At 42.7% G+C, this 12,095-nt stretch overlaps 1 pseudogene; it reads right to left on the bottom strand.

The window, feature by feature from the left end:
• Positions 1-11,918: 11,918 nt before the first annotated feature.
• LOC140283445 (U2 spliceosomal RNA) lies at positions 11,919-12,095 on the bottom strand (annotated as a pseudogene).

The following is a 12,095-nucleotide window of genomic DNA, read 5'->3' on the forward strand; positions in this document are numbered from 1 at the left end:
TCTGCTCTTGTGAAAAAGCAAACAGCGGTGCAGGATGGAAGTTTCAGGGAGCCCAAGATGAAACTTTCTTTTAGTCTGCTGAGAAAAGAGAGTGAATGCGAAGTAGACTTTAACACGGTTCTGGGAGCGAGCCGAGTGCGGGCTAACCAGGAGAATTGCTTGAAAGAAACGCGACACCGAATGAGCGGTCAGAACAAAGCCTCAATACGGTGTTCCTGTGGTGTTTTTATAAAATGCGGTGAAAAAAAAGGTGTGAATGCCCCATAGAAAACTAAAAGGTGGAGCGGAAGTGTTCGGCTGCAAGAAGGTGTGAATGTCCGACTATATTTGGTGAAAAGCAGGTGAAGCAAGGTCTGAATGCCCAACCTTACATCATCAAAAGCGAGATCAGAGGTTTTTGGCTGCAAGAAGGCCATAGTTTGCCAAAAGTGGGTAAGGTGCGAATGACCGACTAAATATCAACAAAAGTGGGGGCGGAGGTCTTCGGATGCAAGTGGGTGTGAATATCCCACCATAGAAGTATGGTGGAGAGGAAGCTGTGAATGGCCGACCATAGTTTGCAAAAAGCGGGTGAGAAAAGGTGCGAATGTCCAACCATACATGATCGTTTTGATTTTTGAGGGAGCGGAGGTGTTTGGCTGCGACAAGGTGTGAATGTCCACCCATAATTAATGAAAAGCGGGCAACAAGTAGGTTCGAATGCCCAACCATACATCATCAAAAGCAGGAGTGGATGTGTTCGGCTACAAGAAGGTTTGAATGTCCGAGCATAGTTTGTAAAAAGCGGGTAAGAAAAGGTTCGAATGCCTGAACATACATCATCAAAAGCAGGACTGGATGTGTTCGGCTACAAGAAGGTTTGAATGTCCGACCATAGTTGGTAAAAAGTGGGTATGAAAAGGTTCGAATGCCCAAAATCGGCTGAAAAAAACTGTGTTCGGCTGCAAAAAGGTGTGAATGTTTGACTAAAGTTTGTAAGACAAGGTTCGAATGCCTGACAATGTATGATCAAAAGCGGGAGCGGAGGTATTCAGCTGCAAGAAGGTCTAAATGTCCATCATTAATTGCTAGAAAACATGAAAGAAAATTTTCGAAAATCAATCTGCATATGATCATAAGTGGGAGAGGAGGTGTTCAGCTGCAAGAAGGTGTGAATGTCCTACCATAATTGCTGAAAAATGTGTTAGAAACGGTAGGAATGCCGGACCATACATCATCAAAAGCTAGAGAGGTGGTGTTCGGCTGCAAGTAGGTGTGAATGTCTGACTAAAGTTCAAATATATTAACAAAAGCGGGAGGAGAGGTCTTCGGATGAGTGGTTGAGAATTTCCAACCATAATCTATAAAATGCGGTGAAAAAAAAGGTGTGATAGAAACCTAAAAGGTGGAGCGGAAGTGTTCGGCTGCAAGAAGGTGTGAATGTCCGTCTATAGTTGGTGAAAAGCAGGAAAAGCAAGGTCTGAATGCCCAATCTTACATCATCAAAAGCGAGATCAGAGGTGTTTGGCTGCAAGAAAACGGGTAAGGTGTGAATGACCGACTAAATATCAACAAAAGTGGGGGCGGAGGTCTTCGGATGCAAGTGGGTGTGAATATCCCACCATACAAGTATGGTGGAGAGGAAGCTGTGAATGTCCGACCATGGTTTGTAAAACGCGGGTAAGACAAGGTGCGAATGTCCGACAATGTATGATCAAAAGAGGGAGCGGAGGTGTTCGGCTGCAAGGTCTGAATTTCCAACCATAATTTGTAAACACCGTTGAAGAAAAGCCTCGAAAGCCCGACTATACACCATCAAAAGCGGGAGCAGAGGTGTTCAGCTGCAAGAAGGTCTGAATGTCCACCAATAATTACTGAAAAATGGGTAAGAAAAGGTGTGAATGCCCAACTATACATCATCAAAAGCAGAAGTGGATGTGTTCGGCCACAAGAAGGTTTGAATGTCCGACCATAGTTTGTAAAAGGCGGGTAAGAAAAGGTTTGAATGCCCGAACATACACAATCAAAAGAGGGAGCGGAGGTGTTTCGCTGCAAGAAGGTGTGAATGTCCGAGCATAGTTTGTAAAAAGTGGGTAAGAAAAGGTTCGAATGCCAGAATATACACCATCAAAAGCGGAAGCCGAGGTGTTCGGCTGCAAGTAGGTCTGAATGTCCACCCATAATTAATGAAAAGCGGGCAACAAGTAGGTTCGAATGCCCAACCATACATCAACAAAAGCAGGAGTGGATGTGTTTGGCTACAAGAGGGTTTGAATGTCCGAGCATAGTTTGTAGAAAGCGGGTAAGAAAAGGTGCGAATGCCCGACAATGTATGATCAAAAGAGGGAGTGGAGGTTTTCGGCTACAAGAAGGTTTGAATGTCCAACCATAGTTTGTAAAAAGCGGGTAAGAAAAGGTGCGAATGCCCGAACATACACCATCAAAAGAGGGAGCGGAGGTGTTCCGCTGTAAGATGGTGCGAATGTCCGACCATAGTTGGTAAAAAGCGGGTAAGAAAAGGTTCGAATGCCTGAATATATACCATCAAAAGCGGAAACGGAGGTGTTCGGCTGCAAGAAGGTGTGAACGTCCGACCAAAGTTTGTAAAAAGCAGTTAAGAAAAGGTTCGAATATCCAACCAAACATAATCAAAAGTGGGAGCAGAGCTGTTCGACTGCAAATAGGTGTGAATGTCCACCCATAATTCCTGAAAAATGGGTAAGAAAAGGTGCGAATGCCCAACCATACATCATCAAAAGAAGAAGTGGATGTGTTCTGCTACAAGAAGGTTTGAATGTCCGACCATAGTTTGTAAAAAGTGGGTAAGAAAAAGTTCGAATGCCCGAACATACACCATCAAAAGAGGGAGCGGAGGTGTTCCGCTGTAAGACGGTGTGAAAGTCGGACCATAATTGGTAAAAAGCGGGTAAGAAAAGGTTAAAATACCCAACTGTACACAATCAATAGCGGGAGCGGAGTTGTTCGGCTACAAGAAGGTGTGAAAGTCCGACCATGGTTTGTAAAACGCGGGTAAGACAAGGTGCGAATGCCCGACAATGTATGATCAAAAGAGGGAGCGGAGGTGTTCGGCTGCAAGGTCTGATTTTCCAACCATAATTTGTAAACACCGTTGAAGAAAAGCCTCGAAAGCCCGACTATACACCATCAAAAGCGGGAGCAGAGGGGTTCAGCTGCAAGAAGGTCTGAATGTCCACCAATAATTACTGAAAAATGGGTAAGAAAAGGTGTGAATGCCCAACTATACATCATCAAAAGCAGAAGTGGATGTGTTCGGCCACAAGAAGGTTTGAATGTCCGACCATAGTTTGTAAAAAGCGGGTAAGAAAAGGTTCGAATGCCCGAACATACACAATCAAAAGAGGGAGCGGAGGTGTTTCGCTGCAAGAAGGTGTGAATGTCCGAGCATAGTTTGTAAAAAGTGGGTAAGAAAAGGTTCGAATGCCAAAATATACACCATCAAAAACGGAAGCCGAGGTGTTCGGCTGCAAGTAGGTGTGAATGTCAGATCATAATTTGCAAAAAGCTGATGAGAAAGGTGTGAATGACCGACAATAATTACTGAAAAATGTGTTAGAAGAGGTAAGAATGCCGGACTATTCATCATCAAAAGCAGAGAAGAGGTGTTCGGATGCAAGAAGCTGTGAATGTCCAGCCATAATTACTCAAAAACGGGTAAGAAAAGGTAGTATTGCCAGACCATAAATGATCAAAACAGGGAGCGGAGGTGTTCCGCTGTAAGAAGGTGTGAATGTCCGACCATAATTGGTAAAAAGCGGGTAAGAAAAGGTTAAAATACCCGACTGTACACAATCAATAGCGGGAGCGGAGTTGTTTGGCTACTAAAAGGTGTGAAAGTCCGACCATACATCCTCAAAAGCAGAACTGGATGTGTTCGGCAACAAGAAGGTTTGAATGTCCGACCATAGTTTGTAAAAGGCGGGTAAGAAAAGGTTCGAATGCCCAAACATACACCATCAATAGAGGGAGCGGAGGTGTTCCGCCATAAGAAGGTGTGAATGTCCGACCATAATTTGTAAAAACCGGGGAAGAAAAGGCTTGAAAGCCCGACTATACACCATCAAAAGCGGGAGCAGAGGGGTTCAGCTGCAAGAAGGTCTGAAATGTCCATCAATAATTGCTAGAAAACATGAAAGAAAATTTTCGAATATCAAACCGCACATGATCATAAGTGGGAGCGGAGGTGTTTAGCTGCAAGAAGGTGTGAATGTCCACCCATAATTCCTCAAAAATGGGTAAAAAAAAAGGTGCGAATGCCCAACCATACATCATCAAAAGCAGGTGTGAATGTCAGATCATAATTTGCAAAAACCTGATGAGAAATGGTGAGAATGCCCGACTATACACCATCAAATGCGGGAGCGGAGGTTTTCGGCTGTGAGTAGGTGTGAATGTCCGACCATACTTGCTGAAAAATATGACAAAGCAGTTTTCACTTGGTTTGAGTGAAAGAATTCATTTTATATCAAAATCCGAAATTGTGTAGAACTCGTGGAAATAAGTTTATTCTCGGATTCCTAAAGGTTTAGTGTTGTTCTTTGGTATACTGCAAAGTAATACTTTCTATTTTGTTGAAACCGATTAAGTTAAAACTGCTTTGTCCTTCATATTTATCCATGTCATAATAGCTTTAAACAAAAAAGAACGTTGTACTTTGCAGGATAGGAAAGAACAACACTAAACCTTTAGGAATCCGAGAATAATCTTCTTTTCACGAGTTCTACACAATTTCGGATTTTGATATAAAATGAATTCCTTCACTCAAACCAAGTTAAAACTGCTTTGTCCTTCATATTTATTCATGTCTAAATAGCTTTAAACAAAAAAGAACGTTGTACTTTGCAGGATAGGAAAGAACAACTCTAAACCTTTTCAGGAATCCGAGAATAAGCTTCTTATCACCAGTTCTACACAATTTCGGATTTTGATATAAAATTAATTCCTTCACTCAAACCAAGTTAAAACTGCTTTGTCCTTCATATTTATCCATGTCTGAATAGGTTTCAATAAAAAAGAAAGTATTAATTTGCAGCATACCAAAGAACAACACTAAACCTTTAGGAATCCGAGAATAAGCTTCTTATCACCAGTTCTACACAATTTCGGATTTTGATATAAAATGAATTCCTTCACTCAAACCAAGTTAAAACTGCTTTGTCCTTAATATTTATCCATGTCTGAATAGGTTTCAACAAAAAAGAAAGTATTACTTTGCAGTATACCAAAGAACAACACTAAACCTTTAGGAGTCCGAGAATAAGCTTCTTATCGCCAGTTCTACACAATTTCGGATTTTGATATAAAATGAATTCCTTCACTCAAACCAAGTTAAAACTGCTTTGTCCTTCATATTTATCCATGTCTGAATAGGTTTCAACAAAAAAGAAAGTATTACTTTGCAGTATACCAAAGAACAACACTAAAACTTTAGGAATCCGAGAATAAGCTTCTTATCACCAGTTCTACACAATTTCGGATTTTGATATAAAATGAATTCCTTCACTCAGACCAAGTTAAAACTGCTTTGTCCTTCATATTTATCCATGTCTGAATTGGTTTCAACAAAATAGAAAGTATTACTTTGCAGTATACCAAAGAACAACACTAAACCTTTAGGAATCCGAGAATAAGCTTCTTTTCACCAGTTCTACACAATTTTGGATTTTGATATAAAATGAATTCCTTCACTCAAACCAAGTTAAAACTGCTTTGTCCTTCATATTTATCCATGTCTGAATCGGTTTCAACAAAATAGAAAGTATTACTTTGCAGTATACCAAAGAACAACACTAAACCTTTAGGAATCCGAGAATAAACTTATTTCCACGAGTTCTACACAATTTCGGATTTTGATATAAAATGAATTCCTTCACTCAAACCAAGTTAAAACTGCTTTGTCATATTTTTCAGCAAGTATGGTCGGACATTCACACCTACTCACAGCCGAACACCTCCGCTCCCGCATTTGATGGTGTATAGTCGGGCATTCTCACCATTTCTCATCAGGTTTTTGCAAATTATGATGACATTCACACCTGCTTTTGATGTTGTATGGTTGGGCATTCGCACCTTTTTTTACCCATTTTTCAGGAATTATGGGTGGACATTCACACCATCTTACAGCTGAACACCTCCTCTCCCGCATATGATCATGTGCGGTTTGATATTCGAAAAATTTTCTTTCATGTTTTCTAGCAATTAGTGATGGACATTGAGACCTTCTTGCAGCTGAACACCTCTGCTCCCGCTTTTGATGGTGTATAGTTGGGCTTTCGAGCCTTTTCTTCCCCGGTTTTTACAAATTATCGTTGGACATTCAGACCTTCTTGCAGCCGAAAACCTCCGCTCCCTCTTTTGATGGTGTAGGTTCGGGCATTCGAACCTTTTCTTACCCGCTTTTTACAAACTATGCTCGGACATTCAAACCTTCTTGTAGCCGAACACATCCAGTCCTGCTTTTGATGATGTATGGTTGGGCATTCGCACCTTTTTTTTTTACCCATGTTTAAGGAATTATGGGTGGACATTCACACCTTCTTGCAGCTGAACACCTCCTCTCCTACTTATGATCATGTGCGGTTGGATATTCGAACATTTTTTTTCATGTTTTCTAGCAATTATTGATGGACATTCAGACCTTCTTGCAGCTGAACACCTCCGCTCCCGCTTTTGATGGTGTATAGTCGGGCTTCCGAGCCTTTTCTTCCCCGGTTTTTACAAATTATGGTTGGACATTTAGACCTTCTTGCAGCCGAAAACCTCCGTTCCCTCTTTTGATCATACATTGTCCGGCATTCGCACCTTTTCTTACCCGCTTTTTACAAACCATGGTCGGACTTTCACACCTTTTAGTAGCCAAACAACTCCGCTCCCGCTATTGATTGTGTACAATCTGGTATTTTAACCTTTTCTTACCCGCTTTTTACCAATTATGGTGGGACATTCACACCTTCTTACAGCGGAACACCTCCGCTCCCTGTTTTGATCATTTATGGTCTGGCAATACTACCTTTTCTTACCCGTTTTTGAGTTATTATGGCTGGACATTCACAGCTTCTTGCAGCCGAACACCTCTTCTCCCGCTTTTGATGTAGAATGGTCCGGCATTCTTACCTTTTCTAACACATTTTTCAGCAATTATTGTCGGTCATTCACACCTTTCTCATCAGCTTTTTACAAATTATGATCTGACATTCACACCTACTTGCAGCCGAACACCTCGGCTTCCGCTTTTGATGGTGTATATTTTGGCATTCGAACCTTTTCTTACCCGCTTTTTACAAACCATGGTCGGACTTTCATACCTTCTTTTAGCCGAACAACTCCGCTCCCGCTATTGATTGTGTAGAGTTGGGTATTTTAGCCTTTTCTTACCCGCTTTTTACCAACTATGGTCGGACATTCACACCTTCTTACAGCGGAACACCTCCGCTCCCTCTTTTGATGGTGTATGTTCTGGCATTCGAACCTTTTCTTACCCACTTTTTACAAACTATGCTCGGACATTCACACCTTCTTGCAGTGAAACACCTCCGCTCCCTCTTTTGATTGTGTATGTTCGGGCATTCGAACCTTTTCTTACCCGCCTTTTACAAACTATGGTCGGACATTCAAACCTTCTTGTGGCCGAACACATCCACTTCTGCTTGTGATGATGTATAGTTGGGCATTCACACCTTTTCTTACCCATTTTTCAGTAATTATTGGTGGACATTCAGACCTTCTTGCAGCTGAAAACCTCCGCTCCCGCTTTTGATGGTGTATAGTCGGGCTTTCGAGCCTTTTCTTCAACGGTGTTTACAAATTATGGTTGGAAATTCAGACCTTGCAGCCGAACAACTCCGCTCCCTCTTTTGATCATACATTGTCGGGCATTCGCACCTTGTCTTACCCGCTTTTTACAAACCATGGTCGGACTTTCACACCTTCTTGTAGCCGAACAACTCCGCTCCCGCTATTGATTGTGTACAGTCCGGTTTTTTAACCTTTTCTTACCCGCTTTTTACCAACTATGGTCGGACATTCGCAGCATCTTACAGCGGAACACCTCCGCTCCCTCTTTTGATGGTGTATGTTCGGGCATTCGAACTTTTTCTTACCCGCTTTTTACAAACTATGGTTGGACATTCAAACCTTCTTGTAGCAGAACACATCCACTTCTTCTTTTGATGATGTATGGTTGGGCATTCGCACCTTTTCTTACCCATTTTTCAGGAATTATGGGTGGATATTCACACCTACTTGCAGTCGAACAGCTCTGCTCCCACTTTTGATTATGTTTGGTTGGATATTCGAACCTTTTCTTAACTGCTTTTTACAAACTTTGGTCGGACGTTCACACCTTCTTGCAGCCGAACACCTCCGCTTCCGCTTTTGATGGTATATATTCGGGCATTCGAACCTTTTCTTACCCACTTTTTACCAACTATGGTCGGACATTCACACCGTCTTTCAAGTGTAACACCTCCGCTCCCTCTTTTGATGGTGTATGTTCGGGCATTCGCACCTTTTCTTACCCGCTTTTTACAAACTATGGTCGTACATTCAAACCTTCTTGTAGCCGAAAACCTCCACTCCCTCTTTTGATCATACTTTGTCGGGCATTCGCACCTTTTCTTACCCGCTTTTTACAAACTATGATCGGACATTCAAACCTTCTTGTAGCCAAACACATCCACTCCTGCTTTTGTTGATGTATGGTTGGGCATTCGAACCTACTTGTTGCCCGCTTTTCATTAATTATGGGTGGACATTCACACCTTGTCGCAGCCAAACACCTCCGCTCCCTGTTTCGATCATGTATGGTTGGACATTCGCACCTTTTCTCACCCGCTTTTTGCAAACTATGGTCGGCCAATCACAGCTTCCTCTCCACCATACATGTATGGTGGGATATTCACACCCACTTGCATCCGAAGATCTCCGCCCCCACTTTTGTTGATATTTAGTCGAACATTCACACCTTTTTGCAGCCGAACACAGTTTTTTGCAGCCGAATTTGGGCATTCGCACCTTTTCATACCCACTTTTTACCAACTATGGTTGGACATTCACACCGTCTTACAGCGGAACACCTCCGCTCCCTCTTTTGATGGTGTATGTTCGGGCATTCCAACCTTTTCTTACCCGCCTTTTACAAACTATGGTCGGACATTCAAACCTTCTTGTGGCCGAACACATCCACTTCTGCTTGTGATGATGTATAGTTGGGCATTCACACCTTTTCTTACCCATTTTTCAGTAATTATTGGTGGACATTCAGACCTTCTTGCAGCTGAACACCTCCGCTCCCGCTTTTGATGGTTTATAGTCGGGCATTCGAGCCTTTTCTTCAACGGTGTTTACAAATTATGGTTGGAAATTCAGACCTTGCAGCCGAACAACTCCGCTCCCTCTTTTGATCATACATTGTCGGGCATTCGCACCTTGTCTTACCCGCTTTTTACAAACCATGGTCGGACTTTCACACCTTCTTGTAGCCGAACAACTCCGCTCCCGCTATTGATTGTGTACAGTCCGGTTTTTTAACCTTTTCTTACCCGCTTTTTACCAACTATGGTCGGACATTCGCAGCATCTTACAGCGGAACACCTCCGCTCCCTCTTTTGATGGTGTATGTTCGGGCATTCGAAATTTTTCTTACCCGCTTTTTACAAACTATGGTTGGACATTCAAACCTTCTTGTTGCAGAACACATCCACTTCTTCTTTTGATGATGTATGGTTGGGCATTCGCACCTTTTCTTACCCATTTTTCAGGAATTATGGGTGGATATTCACACCTACTTGCAGTCGAACAGCTCTGCTCCCACTTTTGATTATGTTTGGTTGGATATTCGAACCTTTTCTTAACTGCTTTTTACAAACTTTGGTCGGACGTTCACACCTTCTTGCAGCCGAACACCTCCGCTTCCGCTTTTGATGGTATATATTCGGGCATTCGAACCTTTTCTTACCCACTTTTTACCAACTATGGTCGGACATTCACACCGTCTTTCAAGTGTAACGCCTCCGCTCCCTCTTTTAATGGTGTATGTTCGGGCATTCGCACCTTTTCTTACCCGCTTTTTACAAACTATGGTCGTACATTCAAACCTTCTTGTAGCCGAAAACCTCAACTCCCTCTTTTGATCATACTTTGTCGGGCATTCGCACCTTTTCTTACCCGCTTTTTACAAACTATGCTCGGACATTCAAACCTTCTTGTAGCCAAACACATCCACTCCTGCTTTTATTGATGTATGGTTGGGCATTCGAACCTACTTGTTGCCCGCTTTTCATTAATTATGGGTGGACATTCACACCTTGTCACACTCAAACACCTCCGCTCCCTGTTTTGATCATGTATGGTTGGACATTCGCACCTTTTCTCACCCGCTTTTTGCAAACTATGGTCGGCCATTCACAGCTTCCTCTCCACCATACTTGTATGGTGGGATATTCACACCCACTTGCATCCGAAGATCTCCGCCCCCACTTTTGTTGATATTTAGTCGGTCATTCACACCTTACCCGTTTTCTTGCCGCCAAACACCTCTGATCTCGCTTTTGATGATGTAAGATTGGGCATTCAGACCTTGCTTTTCCTGCTTTTCACCAACTATAGATGGACATTCACACCTTCTTGCAGCCGAACACTTCCGCTCCACCTTTTAGGTTTCTATCACACCTTTTTTTTCACCGCATTTTATAGATTATGGTTGGAAATTCTCAACCACTCATCCGAAGACCTCTCCTCCCGCTTTTGTTAATATATTTGAACTTTAGTCAGACATTCACACCTACTTGTAGCCGAACACCACCTCTCTAGCTTTTGATCATGTGCGGATTGATTTTCGAAAATTTTCTTTCATGTTTTCTAGCAATTAATTATGGACATTTAGACCTTCTTGCAGCTGAACACCTCCGCTCCCGCTTTTGATAATACATTGTCAGGCATTCGCACCTTGTCTTACCCGCTTTTTACAAACTTTAGTCGAACATTCACACCTTTTTGCAGCCGAACACAGTTTTTTGCAGCCGAATTTGGGCATTCGCACCTTTTCATACCCACTTTTTACCAACTATGGTCGGACATTCACACCGTCTTACAGCGGAACACCTCCGCTCCCTCTTTTGATGGTGTATGTTCGGGCATTCGAACCTTTTCTTACCCGCTTTTTACAAACTATGCTCGGACATTCAAACCTTCTTGTAGCCGAACACATCCACTCCTGCTTTTGATGATGTATGGTATGGCATTCGAACCTACTTGTTGCCCGCTTTTCATTAATTATGGGTGGACATTCACACCTTGTCGCAGCCAAACACCCTGTTTCGATCATGTATGGTTGGACATTCGCACCTTTTCTCACCCGCTTTTTGCAAACTATGGTCGGCCATTCACAGCTTCCTCTCCACCATACTTGTATGGTGGGATATTCACACCCACTTGCATCCGAAGACCTCCGCCCCCACTTTTGTTGATATTTAGTCGGTCATTCGCACCTTACCCGCTTTTGGCAAACTATGGCCTTCTTGCAGCCAAAAACCTCTGATCTCGCTTTTGATGATGTAAGGTTGGGCATTCAGACCTTGCTTCACCTGCTTTTCACCAAATATAGTCGGACATTCACACCTTCTTGCAGCCGAACACTTCCGCTCCACCTTTTAGTTTTCTATGGGGCATTCACACCTTTATTTTCACCGCATTTTATAAAAACACCACAGGAACACCGTATTGAGGCTTTGTTCTGACCGCTCATTCGGTGTCACGTTTCTTTCAAGCATTTCTCCTGGTTAGCCCGCACTCGGCTCGCTCCCAGAGCCGTGTTAAAGTCTACTTCGCATTCACTCTCTTTTCTCAGCAGACTAAAAGAAACTTCCATCCTGCACCGCTGTTAGCTTTTTCACAAGAGCAGAGGAGAGCGCACCGTTCCCAGCGGCACTGCAGTACCGGGTCGATGCTTGGAGTGAACGGAGCAAGCTCCTTTTTCAACTCCTATTGATAAAAATCCATTTAATATGTAGTCCTTGCATAGACATATCACATATTAAACTGATAAGTACAGATGGATTATGTGCAATTAGTAAAGAGAG

Source organism: Leuresthes tenuis, unplaced genomic scaffold (assembly GCF_036924035.1).
Source record: "Leuresthes tenuis unplaced genomic scaffold, fLeuTen1.0.hap1 SCAF_23, whole genome shotgun sequence".
NCBI classification, from domain to species: domain Eukaryota; kingdom Metazoa; phylum Chordata; class Actinopteri; order Atheriniformes; family Atherinopsidae; genus Leuresthes; species Leuresthes tenuis.